Source organism: Capsicum annuum, chromosome 11, assembly GCF_002878395.1.
Source record: "Capsicum annuum cultivar UCD-10X-F1 chromosome 11, UCD10Xv1.1, whole genome shotgun sequence".
NCBI classification, from domain to species: domain Eukaryota; kingdom Viridiplantae; phylum Streptophyta; class Magnoliopsida; order Solanales; family Solanaceae; genus Capsicum; species Capsicum annuum.
The window spans coordinates 118,034,968-118,053,588 of NC_061121.1; positions in this window are offsets into that span (position 1 = coordinate 118,034,968).

Consider the following 18,621-nt stretch of genomic DNA (forward strand, 5'->3'; position numbering starts at 1 on the left):
CTTTTATAGCAAACCTGCATGGTGTAAAATAAACTCACATAGCTTGAAATAAATATATGCCACAAGACTCATAAATCATCATGCTTTTACTTAAAATCTCAAATTATCATGACACTTGAAATTATTAGGACCATAGCTTTCAAAACACTTATACTTTCAAAACTTTGTAACTTTAAGACTAAAACTCTTTGAAACTTGGAAAACTTGAGGACTTAGAGAACTTTAGGAACTTAGGGAACTTGGGAGTTTCTTCTAACCGACATAAACCATGTGAGCTACATGGAGTCCAACGTCTTACCTATGTTGGGGAGAGCTATTCTATCCTTGTCATAGGATAGAACCTTAACTTCAGTGATCATTATCTTAACCCACTTGGGGGATATTAAGAACCTACTGGGGCACATAGTTCTGGGGCATGAGACCTCAGAATCAAGCCCAACTCGGTGCTAAATACTACTCCCTTACTTAGCTCAAAACTTTAGAAAATACACCTTAAAACAATTCAACTATATATATAATGGGAGCCAAAATGAATCCCCTTTACTTCAAACTCAAGAATGTGGATTTCTATCTTAACTTACAATCAAAACTCACTTCTTGATATTCTTTAAAAATCACTAACATATCATTCTCAAACTCATGCTTTAACCATAAGGTTCAATTCACAACAATAGGACTTAAAATTCTCAAAACATGATATAGACGTTGAATTATGCAACTTAAACTATAAATTAACAATTTAAACCATTAATATGCATAATAATATTACAACTCAAAGCTTGGGTAAGACATAGTTTCATAAAAAAAATCTCAAAATATAATAACATGATAGAAATTCTCCATGAATTTACGAAATACTTTACAAAAATATGTAACTTTTGGGCACAAGAACAAAAGGTTGTTCTTGTTCAAAACACATACCTTAAACTTGGAGCTTTTGGATGACTTCAAAAATTTTGGAAGGTTATTCACGAACTATTAGGTGTACCTCGTAGACCTCTTAACGGGGAATTCAAATATGCAAGAATTATCGAATTTTCACTGTTAAATCTCTAGATAATTGGGTTTTTATGTTGAAACCCTAACCTCGTGGTTAAAGGTGTGCAGAGAATTTTGAGATGTTAAAAAAAAGATAAAGGAAGATAATACGCTCCTTGAGGGTTATAAGTCATGGGAAGTGAAGGAAAAAGACCAAAATACCCTTACTAAACTATTTCCCAGTTATTGAAAATCTAAGGCTACAACATTTGTGATAGGCCGTCAGACTTAGTTGTCACAAATGTCATCACTGGGGGCTGGAATTGATGGATTTCTACCCAAAGCTGACAACATTCGTGATAAGTCGTCACACTTGTGATAAGTTATCACGAATGTCGTCACTCAATTTTCTAGCCTGAAATGGTGGAGTAAAATGGGCATAACTTTTGCTCCGGTATCGAATTTAGGATAAATTGGTATTGTTGGAAAGCTAATTCAATTATCTATCTGTTGGTGGGTCATGAGCTCATAATTTCATAGTATAACGAGAGATATGCTCGTTTGAAGATGACTATATCAATATTCTTCTCAAGAATTCAATCGGCAAGGAATGTTTTGATTCATCTAATAGCTAGGACACTTTTGAGGCCTTAATACTCATCAAACTAGATCATGTAACTACCAAATCACTAACTTTGTTTCTTAAGAGCTTGAAGCAGGGTTCTACTCTTAGTTGAAATTTTTGGGGGATTACAATATCTTCCCCTTGGAAACATTCGTCCTCGAATGTCAATAGTTAAGCTAGGAATGCAAAGAAACTGAGGCTGCACAATTAGAATAGTTCTCTAAATTGAATCTATGTCATTCTAAACTTTTGAGTATTTATGAGAGTGCACAAATTTGCAACAAAATAGCTATATAGCTGGATCTTTGGTTAGATAGGGGCTGAATTAAGAAAAAGTAATACCTTCGGCTTTCTCTGAACTTGTGAAGAAGAGGTGTGGGTACTTGGATTTCATATCTACTTTGGCTTCCCAAGTAGCACCCTCAACTGATTGGTTCCGCCTTAAAAAATTGACCAATAGAACTTCTTTTTTCCTTAGTCTACAGACTTGATAATCTAGGATCTCAACTGGAACCTCATCAAATGAAAGGTTATTTTGAATATCTAAGCTATCTGAAGAATCAACAATGATAGAATCACCAATATGATTCTTAAGCATGGAAATATGGAAAATAGGATGAATAGCTGACAACTCTACAGGCAACTCAACTTCATAGGCTACTTTCCCAACACAGCTGAGAATTTTGTAAGGGCCAACGTAACGGGGACTAAGTTCCCCTTCTTCCCAAACCTTTTCATCCCTTTCATGGGCAAAATTTTCATATACACTAAATCATTAACTTCGAACTCTAAGTCTTTTCGTCTTACATCTGCGTATGACTTTTGATGACTCTGAGCTGTCTTTAACCTTTCACTAATCAACTTCACCTCCTCCATCACCTCAAATACAACATTAGGTCCAACCAAAGTAGCTTCACCCACTTCAAACCAACCTATGGGTGACCTACATCTCCTACCATAGAAAGCCTCAAATGGTGCTATCTTGATACTAGCATGGTAACTATTAGTGTAAGAAAACTCTATCAGCGACAAATGCTTATCCCAACTACCTTTGAAATCAAGGGCACACGCTCTCCACATGTCCTTCAATGTTTGGATAGTCCTCTTAACCTTACCATTTGTCTGTGGGTGAAAAGCGGAACTCATATGAACTTGGGTACCAAGAACCTTCTGAAATACTCTCCAGAACCGAGTACCCCTATCCGAAATGATAGACAAGGGCACTCCATGCAACATGAAAAACTCCCGAATATACAATCTAACATAGTCCTCACCTATATAAGATGTGTGCAAAGGCAAGAAATGCGCTAACTTAGTCAGCCTGTTGACAACAACCCAGATAGAATCATGATGGAGTCGGGAAAGAGCTAAGCCAGTCACAAAATCCATATTTATCTCTTCCCACTTCCAAGTTAGGATACCAAACTGTTGCATCACACCACCAGGTCTTTGGTGTTCAACCTTAACCTATTGATATGTTGCACACTTCGCCACAAAATTAGCTATATCCTTATTCATACCACACAACCAATAGATTTCTCATAAGTCACGGTACATCTTGCTATTGCCGGGATGAATAGAATACCGTACACCATGTGCTTCAGCCATAATACTCTGCCTCAGATCACCAATATCAGGAACACATAATCTACCCTACAACCTCAACACACCCTCTCTCCATTGAGAGAAAACCTCTACCTTTTGGTCCATGACTGACTCCTTCAGTTTGACTAAGCTAGCATCTAAGTTTTGCTTCTCCTTCACTTCCGAAACCAAAGAGGATTTGAAAGTACTCTGCACCAACATATTTCCCTCAGTGGAATCAAGCAACTTAACACCAGTCTAGCTAAACGATGTACATCACAAGCCAACTCTTTCTTACCTTCCTCCATATATGAAACACTACCTATAGACATCCTGCTAAGGGTATCAGCCATAACATTGGCCTTGCTCGGATGCTACAAAGCACTCATATCATAGTCTTTTAACAATTCTAACCACTTCCGTTGCCTAAGATTCAACTCCTTCTGAGTCAACACATACTACAGGCTTTTGTGATCAGTAAAAATATCAACATACATACTATACAAATAATGTCTCCAGATTTTCAGAGCAAACACTACAGCAGCCAACTCTAAGTCATGGGTTGGGTAATTCTTCTTATGAGGTTTAAACTTTCTAGAAGCATAGGCTATAACTTTACCCCTCTACATCAACACACAACCAAATCCAACTCTCAAAGCATCATAGCATACCACAAAACCATCTACACCATCAGGCAAAGTCAATATAGGGGCAGAAGTGAGTCGAGTCTGCAACTCCTAAAAACTCTTCTCATAGGAATCCGACCAGAGCAACTTAACTTTTTTTTGGGTCAACCGAGTCATGGGAGATGCAATGGATGAGAAACATTTAACGAAATAGCAGTAATAGCTAGCTAGACCCAAGAAACTTCTAATATCAGACGGAGAGATAGGCCTAGGCCAATTTCTTATAGCTTTTCTCTTTTGAGGATTAACTCTAATACCTTTAGCTATAATAATATGACCTAGAAATACCTTAGCCAAAACTCACACTTACTGAATTTGACAAACAACCTATGATCTCTAAGAGCTTGGAAGATGATTCTAAGATGGTCTACGTAATTACCCTCACTTCGGGAATACATAAGGATGTCGTTGATAAACACAATTACAAACATATCAAGATATGGTTTAAAAACTCCATTTATGAGGTCCATGAAAGCTACTAGGGCGTTAGTTATCCCAAAAGACCTGACAAAAAACTCAAAATGACCATAGCGGGTTCGGAATGCTATCTTCAGGATATCACACTCCCTTACTTTAAGTTGGTGATGTCAGATCTAACTATTTTGGAAAAATAACTCGCACCTTACAACTAATCAATTAGGTCATCTATTCTCGGAAGAGAGTACTTGTTCTTGACTGTGACCTTATTAAGCTGACGATAAACAATGCACATACGCAAAGAACCATCTTTCTTTTGCACGAAAAGGATAGGTACGCCCCTAGGAGATACACTGGGCCTTATAAAACCTTTGTCTAAGAGATCTTTAAGTTGTTCTTTCAACTCCTTAATCTCCGCAGGTTCCATATGGTAGGGACAAATGAAAATAGGCTGAGTATCGGGAAGAAGATCAATCCTGAATTCCATCTCTCTATCGGGAGGTACCCCTAGGAGATCTTCCGAAAAGACATCAGGAAACTCATTGACAATGTTGACTAAATGGATACTTAGGGTTTCAGACTTAGTATCCTTAAATCTAACCAAGTGATAAAATCAATCCTTAGATATAAGCTTCCTGGCCTTAAGATAAGAAATAAAATGACTCTTGGGAGGTACTGAACTTCCTGACCACTCGAAAACTGGTTCATCAGGAACTTGAAATTTGACTACACGAGTGCAACAATCTATAGACACATAGAAGGAGTGAAGCATATCCATACCCAGATAACATCATAATCAACTATCTCTAACTCTATTAAATCAGTAAGTGTGACTCTATGAAGGACTATAATAGGACAATTCTTGTATACTTGCTTATGAATAATAGACTCCCCTACTGGAGTAGAAACTAAAATCGACTTAGAAATACTTTTAGGTCTCTTCTCAAAATTCACAGCAACCAGTAGGGTCACATAAGAAAAACTTAACCTAGGGTCCAATAGCACATAAACATCAAAGTGAGATACACGAAGCATACCAGTAACAATGTTGGCAGAGTCCTCCTGATCATGATGGGAAGGTAGGGCATAGAACCTATTGTGGCACTGATTGCCAGCAGTACTAGAAGAAGCGCCCCGAGAAGGAGCTGGATGGGCTACGGGAGCTGGTGCACTAGTGGCCTGGTTCTGGGGTCGAGTATCTCTACTTTCCTGCCTAGTATGTGGGCACTCTCTAAGACTATGGCCTATCTTTACACATTTGAAACAACCACATTGTTCAGCCAAAACTCACCTAGATAGGTCCCACCATACTTAGGACAAGGAAGAAAGTTGGGCTTGCTGCTCACACTCTGCTGAGGCCTGGACAAAGAATACCTATTTACCTACTTTGGCCTACCTCTAGGCACTGGGGTACTAGTGGATGAGGGTGATGGCATGGAAGAACGGCTATAGAACTGAGGGTGGTTCCCTTCCTGGGATCTAGCCTAACCGTACTTGTGTTGTTTAGACCTGGCTGTCTTGTTACCTCTTGCTTTATCTATTTCCCTTATCTTATCCTCCTCTATTTGTTGCACATAGATCATTATCCTAGACAAATCCATCTCCTTGTTTAACATAGCAGTTCGGCATTTTTTTAGTACTAAGCCTGACACACTTGTCATAAACTTTCTCATACCAGTTTAGACGTCGGAGATCAAGTCAGGTGCATATTTTGATAGCTAATTGAACTTTAAGTAGTACTCCTTAATAGTCATAGATCCCAGTCTCAAGTTCATAAACTATTCAATCTTTACCTCCCTTAACTCCAAAGAAAAGAACCTATCTAAGAATGCATCTTGGAATATCTGCCAGGTAAAGGGAGCATCATCCTCTACTCTACCATTCCTCCAAGAAACCACCCAATCATACACAATGTCATTCAACCTGTAAGATGCTAACTCTACACACTCTTCTTCAGACACACGCATTACCTGTGTGATCTTCCTTATCTCCTAAAGATATAACTGTGGGTCTTCCCCTGCCTTTAACCCATAAAATTTTGGTGAACTCAACGGTATAAAGTCATAAATTCTTCCAGCAGCTACGTCACCTCCCTGCTATCGAGGATCTACAGCCTGATTGGCCTGGACAGTGATAGCTTTGGCCAGTGCCAGGAAAGCTGCCCTGAATTCAGCATGGGATAAGTTTTCATTCAGAGGATCAGTGGGCTGAGGTTACTGATCATTGTTATTTCTTCGAACTCAACGAGAAGGCATATTTTGAAATAAGAAAGCACGAATTAATCGCTAAGAGAGACAACTTTAAACACGATGGACTTGAAAAGAAGAAATGACTTATTCCTAAAATATTTCGTATCCTCTTTCTCATAGATGTGGCGCGCTACAAACAGATGATCAAGACTCTACTTAACGCGGCTTGTTAGACTCCTTAGTACTCTCTAAACCTTAGGCTCTGATACCAAGTTTGTAATGCCCCACAACTGAGTCCCAAAACGTCACACAGTGCTTAAGGCTACAAGTAGCCCCAAGATAACCCTTTGAGCCTTATACTTCATATATTAGCTTACTTAGAGATAAAATGCATCAACTCAACACTGTGACATCATAAAATGAGAAATATGAATGACATGCTTGGTCAGAACAAACTACAACTCAAAGAAAATCTTGAAGTGCTGATATCTGATGACTAGTCTGGCAAACCTCTACTACTCCAAACTATAGAGCCATTGGGACAGGTCCCGAACTAACTCATACTCAACTAACAAGAATTAAATAGCTACTTAATAAAATTATAAGTCTGAGAATAATCGGTGCCCAAAACATGAGGACTCACTACGGCTGAAATATAGATAGGAGTGCTCGAAAAGATTACTAGTGAGGCTGAGACTGAGCACCTGAACCTATATTATGAGAATATATGGCACACAGACAAAATATGTAGGTCAGTAATTTGGGAATGTACTGAGCATATGGGGGAGTGTGCAATTAAAATAATCAATATCATAAGCTTTTATAGAAAACCTGTATGGTGCAAAACATACTCACATAGCTTGAAATAAATATATGCCACAAGTCTCATAAATCATCATGCTTTTACTTAAAATCTTAAATTATCATGACACTTGAAATTATCAGGACCATAGCTTTCAGAACACTTATACTTTCAAAACTTTGTAACTTTAAGACTAAAACTCTTTGAAACTAGGAAGACTTTAAGACTTAGAGAACTTTAGGAACTTAAGGAACTTGGGAGTTTCTTCTAACCGACATAAACCTTGTGAGCTACATGGAGTCTAACATCTTACCCACGTTAGGGAGAGCTATTCTATCCTTGTCATCGGATAGAACCTTAACTTCAGTGATCACTATCTTAACACACTTAGGGGATACAAGAACCTACGGGGGCACGAAGTTCTGGGGCATGAGACCTCGGAATCAAGCCCAACTCGGTGCTAAATACTACTCCCTTACTTAGCACAGAACTTTAGAAAATCCACCTTAAAACAATTCACCAATATATATATATATATATATATAATGGGAGCCAAAATGAATCCCCTTTACTTCAAATTCAAGAATGTGGATTTCTATCTTAACTTACAATCAAAACTCACTTCTTGATATTCTTTGAAAATCACTAACATCTCATTCTCAAACACATGCTTTAACCATAAGGTTCAATTCACAATAATAGGACTTGAAATTCTCAAAACATCATATAGACATTGAATTATTCAACTTAAACCATAAATTGACAATTTAAACCATTAATATGAATAATAATATTACAACTCAAAGATTGGGTAAGACATAGTTTCATAAAACAAATTCACAATATAATAACATGGTAGGAATTCTCCATGAATTTATGAAATACTTTACGAAAATATGTAACTTTTGGGCACAAGAACAAAAGGGTGATCTTGTTCAAAATCACGTACATAAAACTTGGAGCTTTTGGATGACTTCAAAAATTTTGGAAGGTTATTCACGAACTATTGGTTGTCCCTCAAAGCCCTCTTAATAGGGAATTCAAATATGCAAGAATTATCGAATTCTCACGGTTGAATCTCTAGATAATTAGGTTTTATGTTAAAACCATAACCTTGTGGTTGAAGGTTTACAGAGAATTTTGAGATGTTTAACTTAAGAGAATGGAAAATAATACGCTCCTTGAGGGTTATATGTCATAAGAAGTCAAGGAAAGATACCAAAATACCCTTACTTAACCTATTCCCAGTTGCTAAAAATCTAAGGCTGATGACATTTGTGATAGGCCATCAGACATGTGATAAGTCATCACAAATGTCATCACTGGAGAGCTGAAGCCTAAGTCTGACGACATTCGTGATAAGTCATCACACTTGTGATAAGTTATCACGAATGTCGTCACTCAATTTTCCAGGCTGATATGCTGGAGTAAAATGGGCATTACTGGTATCGGATTTAGGAGAAATTGGTATTGTTGGAAAGCCAATTCAATTATCTATCTGTTGGTGGGTAATGAGCTCATAAATTCATAGTATAACGAGATATATGCTCATTTAAAGTTGACTATAAAAATATCCTTCTCAAGAATTCAATCGGCAAGGAATGTTTTGATTCGTCTAATAACTAGGACACTTTTGAGGCCTTAATACTCATCAAACTAGAACATGTAACTACTAAATCACTAACTTTTTTCTAAAGATCTTGAAGCAGGGTTCTACTATTAGTTGAAATTCTTGGGGTATTACAATATCTCCCCCTTGGAAACATTCGTCCTCAAATGTCACTAGTTAAGCTAGGAATGCAAAGAAACTGAGGATGCACAATTAGAATAGTTCTCTAAATTGAATCTCTGTCATTCTAAACTTTTGAGTATTTTTTAAAGTGCACAATTTTGCAACAAAATAGATATATAGCTGAATCTTTGGTTAGATAAGGGTTGATCTAACCTGAAACCTCATCAAATGAAAGGTTATTTTGAATATCTAAGCTATCTGAAGAATCAACAACGATAGAATAACCAATATGCTTCTTAAGCATGGAAATATGGAAAATAGAATGAACAACTGACAACTTTCCAGGCAACTAAACTCAATAGGCTACTTTCCCAACATAGCTGAGAATTTTGTAAGGGCCAACGTAACGGGGACTAAGTTTCTCTTTCTTCCCAAACTTTTTCACCCCTTTCATGGGTGAAATTTTCAGATACACTAAATCATTAGCTTCGAACTCAAGGTTTTTTCGTCTTACATCTGTATATGACTTTTGATGACTCTGAGCTGTCTTTAACCTTTCTCTAATTATTTCACCTTCTCCATCACCTCAAAAACTGCATCAGGTCCAACCAAAGTAGCTTCACCCACTTCGAACCAACCTATGGGTGACCTACATCTCCTACCATATAAAGCCTCAAATTGTTCCATCATGATACTAGCATGGTAACTACTGTTGTAAGCAAACTCTATCAATGGCAAATGCCCATCCCAACTACCTTTGAAATCAAGGGAACACACTTTCAATATGTCCTCCAATGTTTGGATAGTCCTATCAGCCTGACTATCTGTCTACTGATGAAAAGCTAAACACATATGAACTTGGGTACCAAGAACCTTCTAAAATGCTCTCCAGAACTGAGAAGTGAACTGAGTACCCCTATCTGAAATGATAGACAAGGAAACTCCATGCAACTTGAATAACTCCCGAATATACAATCTAGCATAGTCCTCAGATGTATAAGATGTGTGCATAGGCAAGAAATGCCCTGACTTAGTCATCCTATCGACAACAAACTAGAAAAAATTATGATGGCGTAGAGAAAGAGATAAGCCAGTCACAAAATCCATATTTATCTCTTCCCACTTCTAAGTTAGGATACCAAACTCTTGCATCACACCACTAGGACTTTGGTGCTCAACCTTAACTTGTTGACATATTGTACACTTTGCCACAAAATTAGCTATATCCTTCTTCATACCACACCACCAATAGATTTCCTACAAGTCACGGTACATCTTGGTAATGCCGGGATGAATAGAATACCGCGCACCATAAGCTTCTGCCATAATTCTCTGCCTTAGATCACCAACATCAGGAACACATAATCTACCCTGCAACCTTAACACACCATTTCCCCCTTGAGAGAAAACCTCTACTATTTGGTCCTTGACTGACTCCTTCATTCAGACCAATCTAGCATCTAAGTCTTGCTTCTCCTTTACTTCTGAAACCAAAGAGGATTCGGAAATACTCTACACCAACATATTTCCTCAGCCGAATCAAGCAACTTAACACCTAGTCTAGCCAAATGACGCACATCATGAGCCAACTCTTTCTTACCTTCCTCTATATATGAAACACTACCCATAGACATCCTGTTAAGGGCATCTGCCATAATATTAGCCTTGCCCAGATGATACAAAATGCTCATATCATAGTCTTTTACCAATTCTAACCACCTCCAGTGCCTAAGATTCAACTTCTTCTGAGTCAACACATACTGAAGTCTTTTGTGATCAGTAAAAACATCAACATGCACACCATACAAATAATGTCTCTAGATTTTTAGAGCAAACACTATAGCAATCAACTCTAAGTCATGGGTTGGGTACTTCTTCTCATTAGGTTTCAACTTTCTAGAAAGATAGACTATAACTTTACCTCTATGCATCAACACACAACCCAAACTTTCTTCTAGGCAGAAGCTTTGCGTCTCACACTTTGATGAGTGAAACCTCTTGTCCCCTCTAATCTGACTCTTGAAGTATCACAGTATACCAGAAAACCATCTAAACCATCAGGCAAAGTCAACATAGGTGCGGAAGTGAGTCGAGTCTTCAACTCTTGAAAACTCTTCTCATAGGAATTCGACCAGAGGAACTTAACTTTCTTTTGGGTCAATCGAGTCATGAAAGACGTAATAGAAGAAAACCCTTTAATGAACCGACGGTAATAGCCAGCTATACCCAAGCAACTTCTAATATCAGATGTAGAGATAGGCCTAGGCTAATTTCTTACAGCCTTTGTCTTTTGAGGATCAATTCTAATTTCTTTGGCTGAAATATTATGACCCAGAAATTCTACAGACCTTAGTAAAAATTCACACTTACTGAATTTAGCAAACAACTTATGATCTCTCAGAGTTTGGAAGATGATTCTAAGATGGTCTGCATAATCACCCTTACTTTGGGAATACACAAGGATGTTGTCAATAAACACAATGATGAACATATCAAGATATGGCTTGAAGACTCAATTCAGGAGGTCCAAGAAAGTTGTTGGGGCGTTAGTTAGCCCAAAAGACATGACAAGAAACTCAAAATGACCATAGCGGGTTTGGAATGCTGTCTTTGGGATATCACACTCCCTTACTTTTAAGTTGGTGATAGTCGGATCTAAGGTCTATCTTGGAGAAATAACTCGCACCTTGCAACTGATTAAATAGGTCATCTATTCTTGGAAGAGGGAACTTATTCTTGATTGTGACCTTAGTAAGCTGACGATAGTCAATGCACATACGTAAAAAATCATCTTTCTTTCGCACGAAAAGGATAGATGCACCCCAAGGAGATACACTAGGTCTTATAAAACCTTTGTCTAAGAGATCTTTGAGTTGTTCTTTAAGCTTCTTAAGATCTACAGGTGCCATACGGTAGGGAGGAATGGAAATAGGATGAGTGTCAGGAAAAGGATCGATCTTGAATTCTATCTCTCTATTGGGAGGTACCCCTGGGACATATTCCAGAAAGACATCAGGAAACTCATTGACAATGTTGACTAAATGGATACTTGGGGTTTCAGACTTAGTGTCCTTAACTCTAACCAAGTGATAAAATCAACCCTTACATATAAGCTTCCTAGCATTAAGATAAGAAATAAAATGACTCTTGGGAGGTACTGAACTCCCTGACCACTCGAAAACCGGTTCATCAGGAAACTAAAATTTTGCTAAAAGAGTATGACAATTTATAGATGCATAGAAGGAGTTAGGCCAGTCCATACCCAGGATAACATCAAAATCAACCATCTCTAACTCTATCAAATCAGCAGGTGTGACTCTATACAGAACTGTAACAGGAAAATTCTTGTATACTTGTTTAGCAATAACAGACTCCCCTACTGAAGTAGAAACTAGAATCGACTCAGAAATACTTTCAGGTCTCTTCTCAAAATTCACAGCAACCAGTGGGGACACATAAGAAAAACTTGACCCGGGGTCCAATAGCACATAAACATCAAAGTGAAATACACAAAGCATACTAGTAACAATGTCAGGAGAGTCCTTCTATTCATGACAGAAAGGTAGGGCATAGAACCTATTTTGGCACTGACCGCCAGCAGGACTAAAAGAAGCGCCCTGAGAAGGAGCTGGACGGGCTGCGGGAGCTGGTGCACTAGTGGCCTGGGTCTGGGGTCGAGTATCTCTGCATCCCTGCTTTGCATGTGGGCACTCTTTAAGCCTGTGGCCTATCTTTCCATACTCTAAACAACCATGTTGTTCAGCCAAACACTTACCCAGATAGGTCCTACCATACTTGGCATAAAGAGGAAAGTTGGGCTTACTGCTCACACTCTGCTGAGGCCTGGACATAGAAAACCTATTTCCCTGCTCTGGCCTACCTCTAGGCGCTAGGGCACTAGTAGATGAGGGTGATGGCATGAAAGAACAACTCTGGAACTAAGGGTGGTTCCCTTCTTGGAATCTAGCCTGACCGTACTCATGATGTTTAGACCTGGTTCTCTTGTTACCTCTCGCTCTATCTCTTTCCCTTATCTTATCCTTATTTATTTTATGCATATAGATCATCGCTTAGACAAATCCATCTCTTTGTTCAACATAGTAGTGCGGTATTCTTTAAGTACTAAGCTCGATATACCTATCATAAACTTTCTGATACCAGTTCGGGCGTCGGAGATCAAGTCAGGCGCTTATTTGGCTAGCTGATAGAACTTTAAGCAGTACTCCTTAACAGTCATGGAGCTCTACCTCAAGTTCATAAACTCTTCAATCTTTGCCTCCCTTAACTCCAAAAGAAAGAACCTATCCAATAATGCATCTTGGAATATCTGCCAGGTAATGGGAGCATCATCCTCCCCTCTACCCTTCCTCGTAGAAACCACCCAAACATATGAAATGTCCTTCAACCTATAAGATGCTAACTCCATACACTATTCTTCAGACACACGCATTACCTATGTGATCTTCCTCATCTCGTCAAGATATAACTGTGGGTCTTCCCCTTTCTTTGACCTATGAAACTCTGGCAGACTCATCCGCAAAAGTCATGAATTCTGGAAGCAGCTAAGTTACCTACCTGCTGTTAAGGAGCTGCGGCCTGATTGGCCTAGATAGTGATATCTTGGGCCATTGCCTGGAAAGTTGCCCTGAATTCGGCATGGGACATATTTTCATTCAATCTATCAGTGGGATGAGGTTGCTGATCATTGTTATTTCTTAGAGCATGGTGGAGAGGCATATTTAGAAATAAGAGAGCACGAATTAATAGCTGAGAGAGATAACTTTGAGCATGATGGACTTGAGAGGAAGAAACAAATTGTTCCTAAAATGTTTCGTAGCCTCTTTCACATATATGTGGCGCGCTACACACCGATAATCAAGACTCAACTTAATGTGGCTTATCAGACTCCCTAGGACTATCTAAACCTTAGGCTCTGATACCAAGTTTGTAACGCCCCGCAACCGGGTCCCATAATGTCACACGGTGCTTAAGGCTACAAGTAGCTCCAAGCTAACCCGTTGAGCCTTCTACTTCATATAATATCTTCCTTAGAGATAAAATGCATGAACTCAACACTGTGACATCATAAAATGAGAAATATGAATGACATACTTAGTCTGAACAAACTACAACTCAAAGAAAATCTTAAAGTGCTGATAATCTGATGACTAGTCTGACAAACCTCTACTACTCCAAACTAGAGAGCCATTGGGACAGGTCCCAAACAGACTCATACTTAACTGACAAGAATTAAATAGCTACTAAATAAAATTAGAGGTCGGAGAATAACCGGTCCCCAAAACATTAGGACTCACCACGGTTGATATGTAGATAGGAGCGCTCGAAAAGATGACTGGTGAGGCTTAGACTGAGCACCTGAATCTACATTACGAGAATATATGGTACCCATACAAAATATATGGGCTAGTACTTTGGGAATGTACTGAGCATATGGGGGAGAGTGGAATTAAAATATTCAATATCATAAGCTTTTATAGAAAACTTGCATAGTGTAAAACATATACACATAGCTTGAAATAAATAAATACCACAAGACTCATAAATCATCATCCTTTCACTTAAAATCTCAGATTATCATGACACTTGAAATTATTAGGACTATAGCTTTTAAAACATTTATACTTTCAAAAATTTGTAACTTTAAGACTAAAACTCTTTGAAACTTGGAAGACTTTAGGACTTAGAGAACTTTAGGAACTTATGGAACTTGGGAGTTTCTTCTAACCGACATAAACCTTGTGAGCTACATGGAGTCCAACGTCTTACCCACGTTGGGGAGAGTTGTTCTATCCTTGTCATCGGATAAAACCTTAACTTTAGTGATCACTATCTTAACCCACTTGAGAGATATCAAGAACCTACGGGGGCACGTAGTTATGAGCCATGAGACCTCGGAATCAAGCCCAACTCAGTGCTAAATACTACTCCTTTTCTTAGCTCAGAACTTTAGAAAATCTGCCTTAAAACAATTCAACAATATATATATATATATATATATATAATGGGAGTCAAAATGAATCCCCTTTACTTCAAACTCAAGAATGTGGATTTCTATCTTAACTTACAATCAAAACTCACTTCTTGATATTCTTTGAAAATCACTAACATCTCATTCTCAAACACATGCTTTAACCATAAGGTTCAATTCACAATAATAGGACTTGAAATTCTCAAAACATCATATAGACATTGAATTATTCAACTTAAACCATAAATTGACAATTTAAACCATTAATATGAATAATAATATTACAACTCAAAGATTGGGTAAGACATAGTTTCATAAAACAAATTCACAATATAATAACATGGTAGGAATTCTCCATGAATTTATGAAATACTTTACGAAAATATGTAACTTTTGGGCACAAGAACAAAAGGGTGTTCTTTTTCAAAATCACATAACTTAAACTTGGAGCTTCTGGATGACTTCAAAAATTTCGGAAGGTTATTCATGAACTATTGGGTGTCCCTCATAGCCTTCTTAATGGGGAATTGAAATATGCAAGAATCATCAAATTCTCACATTTGAATCTCTAGATAATTAGGTTTTATGTTAAAACCCTAACCTTATGGTTGAAGGTGTACAGAAAATTTTGAGATATTTAATTAAATAAAATGGAAGATAATATGATCCTTGAGGATTATAAGTCATGGAAAGTGAAGGAAAACGACCAAAATACCCTTACTAAACCGCTTCCCAGTTGCTAAAAATCTAAGGCTGACGACATTTGTTATAGGCCGTTAGACTTGTGATAAGTCGTCACAAATATCTTCACAGGGGGGATAGAATTGATGGATTTATGCCTAAGGTTAATGACATTCATGATAAGTCGTCACACTTGTGATAAGTTATCATGAATGTCGTCACTCAGTTTTCCAAGTTGACATGCTGGAATAAAATGGGCATTACTTATTGCTCTGGTATCAGATTGCGGTGAAATATTGTTGAAAAGCTAATTCAATTTTCTATCTATTGGGGGGTCACGAGGTTAGAAATTCATAGTATAACGAGAGATATGCTCTTTTGAAGTTAACTATACCAATATCCTTCTCAAGAATTCAATTGGCAAGGAATGTTTTGATTCGTCTAATAGCTAGGACACTTTTGAGGCCCTAATACTCATCAAACTAGATTATGTACCTAACAAATCACGAACTTTATTTCTAAAGAACTTGAAGTAGGGTTCTACTATTAATTGAAATTCTTGGGGTATTACAATATCTCCCCCTTGGAAACATTAATCCTCGAATGTCACTAATTAATTTAGGAATGCAAAGAAACCGAGGATGCACAATTGGAATAGTTCTCTAAATTGAATCTATGTCATTCTAAACTTTTGAGTATTTTTGAGAGTGCACAAATTTGCAACAAAATAGTTGTATAGCAAATCTTTGGTTAGATAGGGGCTAAATTAAGAAAAAGTAATACCTTCAGCTTGCTCGAAACTTGTGAAGAAGAGGTGTGGGTACTTGGATCACATATCTGCTTTGGCTTCCCAAGTAGCACCCTCAACAGATTGGCTATGCCATAAAACTTGGACCAATGGAACTTCTTTGTTCCTTATTTTACGGACTTGGTAATCTAGGATCCCAACTGAAACCTCATCAAATGAAAGGTTATTCTTAATATCTAAGCTATCTGAAGAATCAACAACGATATAATCACCAATATGCTTCTTAAGCATGGAAATATGGCAAATAGGGTGAACAGATGACAACTCTACAGGCAACTTAACTTTATAGGCTACTTTCCCAACACGGCTGAGAATTTTGTAAGGGCCAACATAATGGGGACTAAGTTTCCCCTTCTTCCCAAACCTTTTCACCCCTTTCATGGGCAAAATTTTCAGATACACCAAATCAATAACTTTGAACTCAAGGTCTTTTCTTCTTACATCTGTATATGAATTTTGATGACTCTAAGCTATCTTTAAACTTTCTCTAATAAGCTTTATCTTCTCTATCGCCTCAAATACTACATCAGGTCCAACTAAAGTAGCTTCACCCACTTTGAACCAATATATGGGTGACCTACATCTCTTACCATATAAAGCCTCAAATGGTGCCATCTTGATACTAGCATAGTAACTATTGTTGTAAGCAAACCCTATCAGCGGCAAATGCTCATCCCAACTACCTTTGAAATCAAGGGCACACACTCTCCACATATCCTCCAAAGTTTGGATAGTCCTCTCAGCCTGACCATCTGTCTGCGGATTAAAAGCGGAACTCATATGAACTTGGGTACCAAGACCCTTCTAAAACGTTCTCTAGAACTGAGAAGTGAACTGAGTACCCCTATCCAAAATAATAGAAAAGGTAACTCCATGCAACCTAACCAACTCCTGAATATACAATCTAGTATAGTCCTCAGCTGTATAAGATGTGTGCACAGGCAAGAAATGCACTGACTTATTCATCCTGTCGACAACAACCCAGATGGAAACATTATGGCATTGAGAAAAAGGTAAGCCAGTCAAAAAATCCATATTTATCTCTTCCCACTTCCAAGTTAGGATATCAAACTCTTGCATCACACCACCAGGACTTTGGTGCTCAACCTTAACCTGTTGACATGTTGCACACTTCGTCACAAAATTAGCTATATCTTTCTTCATACCACACCACCAATAGATTTCCCAAAGGTCTCAGTACAACTTGGTAGTGCTGGGATGAATAGAATATCGCGCACCATACGCTTCAGCCGTAATTCTCTGCCTCAGATCACCAACATCAAGAAAACATAATTTACCCTACAACCTTAACACACCATCTCCCCCTTGAGAGAAAACCTCTACCTTTTGTTCTTTGACTGACTCCTTTAGTCTGACCAAGCTAGCATCTAAGTCGTATTTCTCTTTCACTTCCAAAACCAAAGAGGATTCGAAACTACTTGCACCAACATATTTCCTTCAATAGGGGTACCCTTGGGAAATCTTTCGAAAGATATTAGAAACTCATTGACAATGTTGACTGAATGGATGCTTGGGGTTTTAGACTTAATGTCCTTTACTCTAACCAAGTGATAAATGAAACCCTTAGATATAAGCTTCCTGGCCTTAAGATAAGAAATAAAATGACTCTTGGGAGGTACTAAACTCCCTGACCACTCAAAAAATGGTTCATCAGGAAAGTTAAATTTAACTACTCAAGTACGACAATCTATAGACGCATAACAGGAGTGAAGCCAATCTATACCCAGGGTAAAATCAAAATCAAACATCTCTAACTCTATCAAATCAGCAAGTGTGACTCTATGAAGGACATTAATAGGAAAATTCTTGTATACTTGCTTAGCAACAATAGACTCCCCTACTGGAGTAGAAACTAGAATCGGCTCAGAAATACTTTCGGGTCTCTTCTCAAAATTCACAGCAACCAGTGGGGTCACATAAGAAAAACTTGACCCGGGGTCCAATAGCATATAAACATCAAAGTGAAATACACGAAGCATAACAGTAACAATGTTAGAAGAGTCCTCCTACTTATGACGGGAAGGTAGGGTATAGAACCTATTTTGGCACTGACCGCCAGTAGTACTAGAACAATCATCTTGAGGAGGAGCTGGACGGGCTGCACGAGCT